The sequence below is a fragment of the Lithobates pipiens genome, unplaced genomic scaffold, assembly GCF_037356315.1.
Source record: "Lithobates pipiens isolate NorthernLeopardFrog02 unplaced genomic scaffold, aLitPip1_a1.2 Scaffold_8, whole genome shotgun sequence".
NCBI lineage: Eukaryota > Metazoa > Chordata > Amphibia > Anura > Ranidae > Lithobates > Lithobates pipiens.
The window spans coordinates 105,406,414-105,417,603 of record NW_027507903.1 but is presented as its reverse complement, the minus strand read 5'-3'; the positions used below and the strand labels follow the sequence as shown (position 1 = coordinate 105,417,603).

The 11,190-nt window shown below is 46.9% G+C and overlaps 1 protein-coding gene across 4 annotated transcripts in view; it reads left to right on the top strand.

Moving 5' to 3' along the window:
• The first annotated feature begins 9,121 nt into the window (after window positions 1-9,121).
• SCAMP5 (secretory carrier membrane protein 5) overlaps window positions 9,122-11,190 on the top strand; it is a 42,848-nt gene continuing 40,779 nt past the window's right edge. The window contains exon 1 of one of the 4 annotated variants that reach the window (XM_077470619.1): window positions 9,122-9,207. The gene's annotated coding sequence lies outside the window, so the exon portion shown is untranslated. Of the gene's footprint in view, window positions 9,260-9,292; window positions 9,372-11,190 lie in introns of those variants that run through there. The other 3 variants (XM_077470618.1, XM_077470621.1, XM_077470620.1) reach the window with 3 other exon arrangements.

Below are 11,190 nucleotides of genomic sequence, written 5' to 3'. Positions count from 1 at the left end.
CTTCGCTGAAAAACTTGAAAAAGCAATTTTTCGGGTGACAAGTGGAAAGACAGGGCTTCTGCCTCAAGACAGAAGAATGAGAAGATCCACCCAAGGCCCAACCTGTAAGAAACAGGGGTTTTAGGCAATTCAGACAGGACAGAGACCCCAAAAAGATGTGGAAGAGCACACAGGCAACCTTTCTAAAGACAAACAAGCAGGTCCTTTCCAACCCTCAGGACGCCTTTAAGTCCTTTTGACTCTGTGCCATCCCAGGGGATCCAAGTTGGTGCCAGGCTACAAGTCTTCTCCAAAATTTGGCAGCCCCAGTCCAAGGACCCCTGGATGGTCTCTACAATTCATTTTGGACCTTTACAGGTCAGCCCCCTCAAGATTACTTCACACTCACAAGGATTCCAAGTTCTATTCTAATAGCAGAAGAGTGACATAACTTCCTAGTTTCTATACAAACCCAAGAGGCAGTGCTCTCAGTTCCTCCAGTTTATACTCCGCTCTCTTTCTCATCCCCAAAAAGATCAGTAATAGACCTGAAGAAACAAAATCGTTACCTTTTGGAATCTTTCAAGATGGAGTCTCTTCAGACAATCATACAGGTCATACAGCCGGGAGACTGAATGACATCTGTGGATCTCAGAAACGCATACTTGCATATGTAGATTCTCCCAGCCTTTCAGAGATATGAGATTCGCAGTCAGCTAGCTTCACCTGCAGTTCTGGAGCCTGCCTTTTTGTGCTTTGCACCTCTCCAATAGTGTTAACGAAGATTCTGATCTCGATACTTGCTCCCCTGAGAGAAAGAGGACTGAGTCTTTCCCTTTCTAGACGATGTCCTTCTACTGGCAAGCAGCCCAACCCAGCTGTTGACGAGCAGGAAGATTCTAATAACATCTCTCTGATTTAGGTTGGTTAATGAACAAAGAGAAAAGCCAGCTCAGTCTCCTTACCGCCTCACAAAGTGACGTCAATTGCTCAGAGGATGGGATCGCTCAAATCAACCCCTCACCTATCAGCATCCAATTGCCTAAGTTTAATAGGAACTATGTCATCCTGCATCCCAATGTTGCCTTGGGCACATTGGCACCTGAAGCACTTTCAACTGGGCTTTCTGTCACAATGGAAGAAACAAACTATGTCCCAGGTAATCTATCTCACAAGCCATACGTGCAGGAGTCTCTTGTGGTGGTCCAAAGAGGAAATATTGTCAAGACCACACCAGCTGGGGTACACCTCTTGGCCCATAATTACAACAGACACCAGCATGTAGAGCTGGGGAGCTCACTGTGGACAGATGTCAGTACAGGCAAGGTGGACATTTCCTGCAAACGGAACTGTGCCGAACATTCTGGAAATTCGTGCAGCATTTCTAGCAATGGCCACCCTGACTGCACAGCAAAAGAACAAGTTGGTGCTACTGCATATGGACAACTGGGTGGTAGTATTGTACATCCAGTGCCAGGTAGGGACGCACAGGTTCCACCTCCCTCAATAAAGACTGGCTATCATGTTGTGGGCAGAGAAAAACTTGATAGACCTGAAAGCAATTTACCTACCAGGATGACTGAACTTGGAAGCTGATCCCCTATCACGGAACTTCCAGGATGCCAACGAATGGTCACTTCATCCCCTAGTTTTCAACTGGATTGTGGATCTTTGGAGATTTCCAGAGATAGATCTCTTTGCCTTGGCAATCAACACCAAGTTATCCAGACTTATCTTGTGCCTACCTCATCCCCAGGCAGAAGCGGTGGATGCGCACTCTGATGTACACCTTCCCTCCTCGTCCCTTTATTTGTAAGTTTCTAACAAGATTATTTACAAAACCAATATCAGTAATAGCAGTTCTCCGATATTGCCCATGGTTTCCCTTCGCAGTACATCTCAGCACTCAGCATCTGGTGAAGATCCTGATCATGCCGCATTTACTCTCCCAGGGGAATTTCTTGCTTCCCAACCCTCTCAGGTTAAATTTGCAAGTCTGGCTATTGAAAGGCAAAGGTTTCAGTCTTTAGGGTGTTCATCCAATGTGATATCGATCTCTGAAGCCTTCAACTAATAACATGTACGCCAATGTCTGGGACAAATTCAAAGCTTTTGCCATTGGCAAAAGGGCAGATCCCTTTGATATTTACAATGTTCTAAAATGTTATCTCAACATTACAGCCCCTTTTAGAGGCAAGAACAAGTGCAAAGAAGTCTCATCCAGAACGATTACATCTTTGATAGTAAAATTAATCCAAAGGGTGTACAGGACTAAGGGCTTGGACCATCCTTCCTCGGTCAGGGTACACTCGACCAGGGCAGTTGCGTCATCATGGGCTGCAAGGGCAAATGTCTTGGTGGATACAATTTTCAGGGTCAACAACATGGTCCTCTCAACACACATACATGAGGCACTATAGGGTAGACTCAGGAGCTCTGACCTCTGTGGATTTCGGCAGGAGAACAATTGAATCGGCCTATTTTTCAGCCAAATAATTTTTTTTTTATCACTAGTATGCTGACATGGATGCACCAGGAGAACAGAAAATTGTTTCATACTTAATGTCATTTTCCTTTCCTGTTGCATATCCATGGCAGCATTTGCACCTTCCCTCAGTATTCTATATTATGGAGAATAGTGGGGTCCTTAAAGTGGTTGTAAACCCTTTCAATAAACTTTGACCTACAGGTAACCCTAGATTAAGGCTTACCTGTAGGTCCAAGAAATATCTCCTAAACCTATACGGCTTAGGAGATATTTGCCGAAAGACAGGCACCACTCCGTAGACAGCGGCGCGCAGATATGCCGCGAGTGGTGGCTCCCGTGCGCCGGGAGTGACGTCATCGCGGCTTCGCCAAATGACAGCGGCGGAGCAGCGAGACCCACCGAGAAGATGGATGCGCCGGACTACAGGGGACAGCGGTGACATCGCTGGCTCCTGTGTCAGGTAAGTGACATGCGATGCATAGTAGTCCATTATGCTTTACCTTTGCAGGGAATGAAAGAGGAAGTAAATTCATCAGGGTTTACTTCCTCTTTAACCTTTTCTTTTATAATATCTACTGTCTTGAGGAGGAGCCAAAGGCGGAGCTTATCACTAGTATGCTCTCATGGATATGCACCAGGAAAGGAAAATTATGGTAAGCATGAAACAATTTTCTGTTTATTTTCACTTTGAAAAGTGTAAGGTAGGGCAATAACCCCTGAAAGGTTTAAGACTACTACACACACAGGCTGAATGTCGGGCGACAAACTGACCGGTGTTCTAATCCATCTCCACTCTATCCAAAAACGAGAAAAAAAATCTTTTGCCTTTTTAGTTATACTTTAAGAGTTCATGCACAGGGGGCTTTTACAGGAATTTTATGTGCTCAGTGTAATTTTTCCATGTTTTCCCACATCGAAGGAGTTCAGGTGCCTCGTCCAACATTGTTTCTGAACTTGAAACTTCCGCATTTGGAAAGCCCATTGGATGTGCATGCGCAGGTAAATATCAGCATTTACAAGAGCACAGCCCTGTACAACCATTCAGTTGTAAGGCAAGCTATATGTGGCACATGCAGCTCCCCAGGCATGGTAAAGCATCAGGAAATTACACTAGGCATGTAAAACATCTGTAAAACCCTTAAAGCGGAATTCCATCCAAAAGTGGAAGCTTTGCTTATCTGGCTCCCCCCGAAGCCACATTTGGAACCTTTTAGGGGGGAAGGGGGAACAGGTACCTGTTTTTGACAGGTACCCGACCCCCACTTCCAAGAGATCTCACCACGGCTCTGCTTTAAGGTTGTTAAAAGCTTTGCAAATGTTGCTGACGTTTATACTCTTACACTATCATTTACAAATGACTAAACAAATACATGTGTTTAGGGCTTTAGGATATATTTCTCATTTAAACACTTGGTGCATTCGGGAATACACAGCAAGAATTCTGTGTATTTCTGTGCCCTGGAGTCACAGGTGTTGGTGTAGAGCCGCAGCCAGTAGCCTGTACAAATAAATCACAGGCTGACTGAAGCCATTGCTGTATATGGCTATATTTCACATCCAAGTGGTTACAAGCATACAGGGATGGATGAGCATGAACTGTTCGCATCCAGGGCTGCTCAACTTGGATGTGCAGTTACAGGTATTCAGCTTTGGTGTCTATCAGCCTGTCATTGATTTGTACAGGCTGCTGATTATATGCCAACACCTGTGACTGCTTGGGGCAGAACTATGCAGAATTGTTGCAATCTACATCCAAATGCCTTCATGTGTGTAACACCCTCCTAGGTAGGTGCTAGAAGAGAGTATCGTTTTTTCTTTCTGTTTACCAGGAAGATGGTCAGGTAAAACTTAAGAGTGCTCTCTTCCTACCAGGGAGCAGGATCTATTGGTTAGGTCTGCTCATTGTACTCAGGTGCAGCTCAGTTTCTTTTGACTGTCCCCCACTGGTCCAATAGGGAGGCATATTGGACAGAGGGAGGGGACCTAACAAATGAGTGCACAGGCTTTGTTATAGCCCTGGCAATTATGCATTGCATGTTGGGATACTGTATAAAAAAAAAAACATTTGCTCAGAGTTAGTTGAGCCGGGGAACATATTTCACAAGGGAGGGGGCTGATGCCCCCCGGACGGCTTTGTGTGCCGGGCGGTCCGCTGGCCTTTCTGTGGGACAGAAAAACGGGAGTAAAGCTACAAAAGGGAAAAACAAATTCAACTTAGATATTAAGCATTAAAAAATCAGGGGTCTAAACAGGGGGAATCTGCACCGTACGGGGTGATTAGTGTGTGCCTAGGCACACCTGGCACACTCTGTGCGCATTCCTATGTCTGCCACACTTTCCTCACATCTCACAATACTATATGCTGTTCCTTTCTGACCAATGGGTGTGTGATGTGGGAAGAAAATCTTTCAGAGTTGCAATTTGGTATTTGCATATTCCTGTACCCCTGGTTAAGGGGTGGTCAGGAAGGTTAGGAGTAATGATGAATCGAATGCTTGGGGTTTAGATTTATAGGAAGTCTGCAAACGTATAGAAATTTTGGGTGCAGAACCCAAATCCTATTGAAGTCAATGAGAGCCGAATACTAAAAAACAGTAATGGTAATTTTCTTGGTAAACTGGCAATAGTTTGTCAATAGGAATGAGCCGATCACAACCTGGTTCAGTTTGACACCAGAACATGTGCACAGAAAAAAAATTTGTGGGAACATGTGAACACTGTTAAAGTCTATGGTACATGAACGTTTAAAATCAAGTGTTAATTTTAAAGGCTTATACGCAAGGGGACATGTATCAATGCAAAAAAAAGTTTTAAAACCGCCGTTTTTTTGAGGAGCAGTGATTTTAATAATGCTTAAAGTGAAACAATAAAAACTAAATATTCCTTTAAATATCGTGCCTGGGGGGGATCTGCCTGTAAAGTGGCGCATCTGTCTGATGAGTTTTATAGTGCCGCAGCAAAATTACATTTTTAAAGGAATAAATGTCATTTAAAATTGCTTGCGGCTGTAATGTATTGCCACATCCCAGCAATATAAATAAAAATCAATGGCAATATCTACTTGGGTCCCCCCCAGTCCATACCAGGCCCTTCGGGTATGGAAGAGTTTTTAAGGGCAACTCCATGCCAATTTTTTTTAAAAATGGCATGGGGTCCCCTCAAAATCCATACCCGACCCTTATCCAAGCAAGCAGCCATGGCAGGCCAGGAAAGGGAGGGGGGAGACAAGAGAGCGCCCCCCCCCCTAAACCATACTAGGCCGCTTGCCCTCAACATGGGGAGGGCATTTTGTTGATGGGGACAAGGGTCGCCCGTGCGTGTCCTCTGAAGTAGCAAGATGTTGGCCAGATGAAGAATGTAAACACGTCTGTAGCCTCAAAAAACTTGTCACGGTTTACCTAACCCGGGCGGCTTTGGGTGCCGGCCAGTCCGGTGGCCTTTCTGTGGGACAGAAAAACAGGAGTAAAGCTACAAAAGGGAACCACAAATACAAATTAGATATTAAGCATTAACCGGTTCCCGACTGGCACACGCCGATGTACATTGGCAGAATGGCACGGCTGGGCAAATGGGCGTACCTGTACGTCCCATTAAATTTGCTGCCATTGCACGTGCGCCGCCCGGGACCTCCGTGAGTCGGGTTGCGGGTCCTGCGGACTCGATCGCCGCGGGGATACCAGCGATCGCCTCCCTAAGAGGAAGAACGGGGAGATGCTAATGTAAACAAGCATCTTCCCATTCTGCCCAGTGACAGTGTCACTGATCTCTGCTCCCTGTGATTGGGAGCAGAGATCAGTGACGTGTCACACGTAGCCATGCCCCCGAGTTAGAAACACTCCCCAGGACACACTTAACCCTTAATCTGCCCCCTAGTGGTTAACTCCTTTACTACCAGTGTCATTTACACAGGAATCAATGCATTTGTATAGCACCGATTGCTGTATAAATGACTGGTCCAAAAAAATGTCCGATATGTCCGCCATAATGTCGCAATCATGACAAAAATCACTGATTGCCGCCATTACTAGTAAAAAAAAAAATTATTAATAAAAATGCCATAAAACTATTCCCTTAGTTATTTTGTAAACGCTATAACTTTTGCGTAAACAATCGATAAACGATTGTTGCCATTTTTATTTTTCCCCAAAAATATGTAGAAGAATACATATCGGCCTAAACTGAGGAAAAACTTTTTTTTATATATTTTTGGGGGATATTTATTATAGCAAAATGTAAAAAATAATGTTTTTTTTTTTTTTTTTTCAGAATTGTCGTTTTGTATTTGTTTATAGCGCAAAAAATAAACTGCAGGGGTGATCAAATACCACCAAAAGAAAGCTTACTTGTAGGAAAAAAAAGATGTAAATTTTGTATGGGAGCCACGTTGCACGACCGTGCAATTGTCAGTTAAAGCGACACAGTGCTGAATCGCAAAAAGTGCTCTGGTCAGGAAGGGGGTACAATCTTCCAGGGCTGAAGTGGTTAAAGAAAAATATAACATGTATATAAATATTAAAGTATTTATCAATTTTATGCTACAATAGGCCGAAAGCAAAGGCACACATTTATTTAGGCAAACTTGAAATTTTACAGCAGAAAGATCTTATATCATGGTATTAAACAAAGAAGGGAAAGGAAAACGTTGTAGGCTATATATAAGTGCAGATTATATTGCAGGAATCAAGGATTAGTGACCATTCTTATGGGTATAAAGTCCAGGTCACTAATGTGCAGATTATTTTTCCATTCCTCCAGATAAAAACCCTGCGAGGAATGGTTTAAAACAAATAGCCTCGTTTTAACCCTGGTGGCTGTGTGGCCTTCAAGTTGTGAATCCAGCACAGCTCCATTTGGAGGAGGACTTTGTTCCAGTCCCCTCCCCTGGAGCTGGGATGTATACGATTCAGAATCAAGAATTTGATATTTGGAAATTTACCACCATGTACCACAGTGATTCTCAACCAGGGTTCTGTGGAACCCTAGGGTTCCTCCAGAGGTTGCTAGGGGTTCCTTCAGCATTGGACAATTTCTGCCTCTCTAGATAAGTTCGCAATGACACCATTGATCTTTTTAACTATCTGTAAGGAGGTAATTCTTCCCAATGACCACAAGTGTAATCCCTTGTACACACGGTCGGACATTCCGACACCCAAATCCGTTGGATTTTGTCCGACGGATTTTGTCTGACGGGTTTTGTCCGAAACTGTTGCATACACACAGTCGGACAAAGTTGTCAGAAAATCCGATCTTGCTTAACGTGATGACGTTATTTCGTTAGGACGGGACTACGTTCAGGCTAGTAGCCAATAGCTTTGGTCTAGGAATTTGATCTGAGCATGCGTGGCACTTTGTCCGATCGGAATTCTCTACACATGATCGGAAAAAGTCCGATCAGATCATGTTGGTCGGAAAATTTTATAGCCCAGCTGAAAACTTGGTCCATCCGATACTCCGACGGAAACAGTCCGATGGAGCCCACACACTGTCGGATTATCTGACAACACAGTCCTATCGGACATTGTCCATCGGAATGTCCGACTGTGTGTACAAGGGCTTAGAAGTGTAAGGACCATTCTTCCCACTGACCATCACACTAATGTATCATGAGTTGTAGATTTCTAATTTTTAGCAGGGGTTCCCTGAGACCAGAGAACTATTTCAAGGGTTCCTCTGTGTTGAAAAGGTTGAGAAAGGCTGATGTACCATCTTGGCACGTCAACCAAGAGGGAGATCTGGATTCGTATACCTGTATACTTTGTATGCCCTCCTCCAAAATGTAAGTTTTGTTTTTCCAATGTAGAAGCAACCTCATTGCAACATGTATATCACTCCAATGGTTTTGCAGTTTGGAAAATGTTTTGGATGAAAGATTTGACCATTCGGAAGGGTCGGATTTTTTTGAATAAACATATTTACAATAGCTGCAAGTCCCAAACATGTAAGTTCCTTTATATTTACAATGATTTTAATCTCCTTTTTAATTCGCTGTTGACAACTTTATCTCTAACAGACTTGGCTCTTTTATAAGTAAAGAGAAGTATCACAGGGACAAATTGTCCCAATGATGGATCAAGTGATGGATGGCATGTGCCAGTATCTCTCTACAATTGGTTTCTTTAATTATAAGGGTTAGCGTCGTTTTTAGATTCTCGTGAGTAGAGTCGTTTATTCTGGATTGTATAGACGCTTGTTTGTATGATCTTTTTAAGGAAGCGTGGGAACATGACAAAGTAGCTTGTGGAACTTTTTGCTGCAATCTGGATTGCACGTTTTTTACTGCTTTTCCCAATCCTCTTTTATTGTTGCTGTGATGTGGCTTCCTGTTAGAGGGTGACTACATTCGCTCTCCATGGTCGCTGTACGTAGGCACGTTGTCACCCTCTCTTCCTTGCTATGAAGATGGCCTATGGGATTTGTAGTGTCCATAAAGCAATGCATATGACTGCAACCAACCTGCACTGCTTGTTCCAAACAAATGGAAATGTGTAAAAGAAGAGGTGCAGGAGCTCTAAGAGGAGAAATACACAGCATGAAATATAGGTACAGTGGATGTGTATGTTTTATTTTTGGAAAATAAGGATATAATTGAGTGTGGTTTGTTATCACGGTTATTAGAAGTGGTGTGTAGGAGGCGCATGCGCAGTAACAGGCGGAGGACCAATGACGCAGGGGTAGCCGGTGTACTGTACACACCACACTGGAGATCTCGCGAGACTGGGACGTGGGCAGATCCAAGAGAGGTAAAGCGGCAGGAGAGCGGTGTGTGCCCGGGGCTGGAGGAGGACGTGTGTGGTATGGAGGGGATCTGTGTGCGGGGGATGGTGATCTCCGTATGGGGAGGATGGATGGAGTCTCCCCGGGTCATCCGATCAGTCCGGCATCGGTCACTGTCCTCCGATCACCGGTACTCTCGGCTTATCCTCCATAGCGATGTGATCAGCCGTGTGTCGTGCTGCATCGGTCAGTGTGGGAGGAGATCGCTCAGGATGGGTCAGGGGCCGAATGACATTTATTGACATTGAGGGTCTCTTGTCTGTCAGAGGATCTCATTCTGTGTGTTTTCACCCCATACACCCCAACTGTGCTGCCCCCCTCCCCCCACTGTCATCTGTTCACCCCCCTCCCCCCACTGTCATCTGTTCACCCCCCTCCCCCCACTGTCATCTGTTCACCCCCCCTCCCCCCACTGTCATCTGTTCACCCCCCCTCCCCCCACTGTCATCTGTTCACCCCCCCTCCCCCCACTGTCATCTGTACATCCCCCCCCCCCACTGTCATCTGTACATCCCCCCCCCCCCACTGTCATCTGTACATCCCCCCCCACTGTCATCTGTACATCCCCCCCCCACTGTCATCTGTACATCCCCCCCCCACTGTCATCTGTACATCCCCCCCCCCCCCCACTGTCATCTGTACATCCCCCCCCCCCCCCACTGTCATCTGTACATCCCCCCCCCCACTGTCATCTGTACATCCCCCCCCCCCCACTGTCATCTGTACATCCCCCCCCCACTGTCATCTGTACATCCCCTCCCCCCACTGTCATCTGTACATCCCCTCCCCCCACTGTCATCTGTACATCCCCCCCCCCCCACTGTCATCTGTACATCCCCTCCCCCCACTGTCATCTGTACATCCCCTCCCCCCACTGTCATCTGTACATCCCCTCCCCCCACTGTCATCTGTACATCCCCTCCCCCCACTGTCATCTGTACATCCCCTCCCCCCACTGTCATCTGTACATCCCCTCCCCCCACTGTCATCTGTACATCCCCTCCCCCCACTGTCATCTGTACATCCCCCCCCCCCACTGTCATCTGTACATCCCCCCCCCCCACTGTCATCTGTACATCCCCCCCCCCCACTGTCATCTGTACATCCCCCCCCCACTGTCATCTGTACATCCCCCCCCCCCACTGTCATCTGTACATCCCCCCCCCCCACTGTCATCTGTACATCCCCCCCCCCCCACTGTCATCTGTACATCCCCCCCCCCCCCACTGTCATCTGTACATCCCCCCCCCCACTGTCATCTGTACATCCCCCCCCCCCACTGTCATCTGTACATCCCCCCCCCCCCCACTGTCATCTGTACATCCCCCCCCCCACTGTCATCTGTACATCCCCCCCCACTGTCATCTGTACATCCCCCCCCACTGTCATCTGTACATCCCCCCCCCCACTGTCATCTGTACATCCCCCCCCCCACTGTCATCTGTACATCCCCCCCCCCCTCCTGTCATCTGTACATCTCCCCCCCCCCTCCTGTCATCTGTACATCTCCCCCCCCCCTCCTGTCATCTGTACATCTCCCCCCCCCCCCCCTCCTGTCATCTGTACATCTCCCCCCCCCCCCTCCTGTCATCTGTACATCTCCCCCTCCCTCCTGTCATCTGTACATCTCCCCCCCCCCACTGTCATCTGTACATCCCCCCCCCCCACTGTCATCTGTACATCCCCCCCCCCACTGTCATCTGTACATCCCCCCCCCCCACTGTCATCTGTACATCCCCCCCCCCCACTGTCATCTGTACATCCCCCCCCCCTCCTGTCATCTGTACATCCCCCCCCCCCCCTCCTGTCATCTGTACATCTCCCCCCCCCCTCCTGTCATCTGTACATCTCCCCCCCCCCCCTCCTGTCATCTGTACATCTCCCCCCCCCCCTCCTGTCATCTGTACATCTCCCCCTCCCTCCTGTCATCTGTACATCTCCCCCCCCAC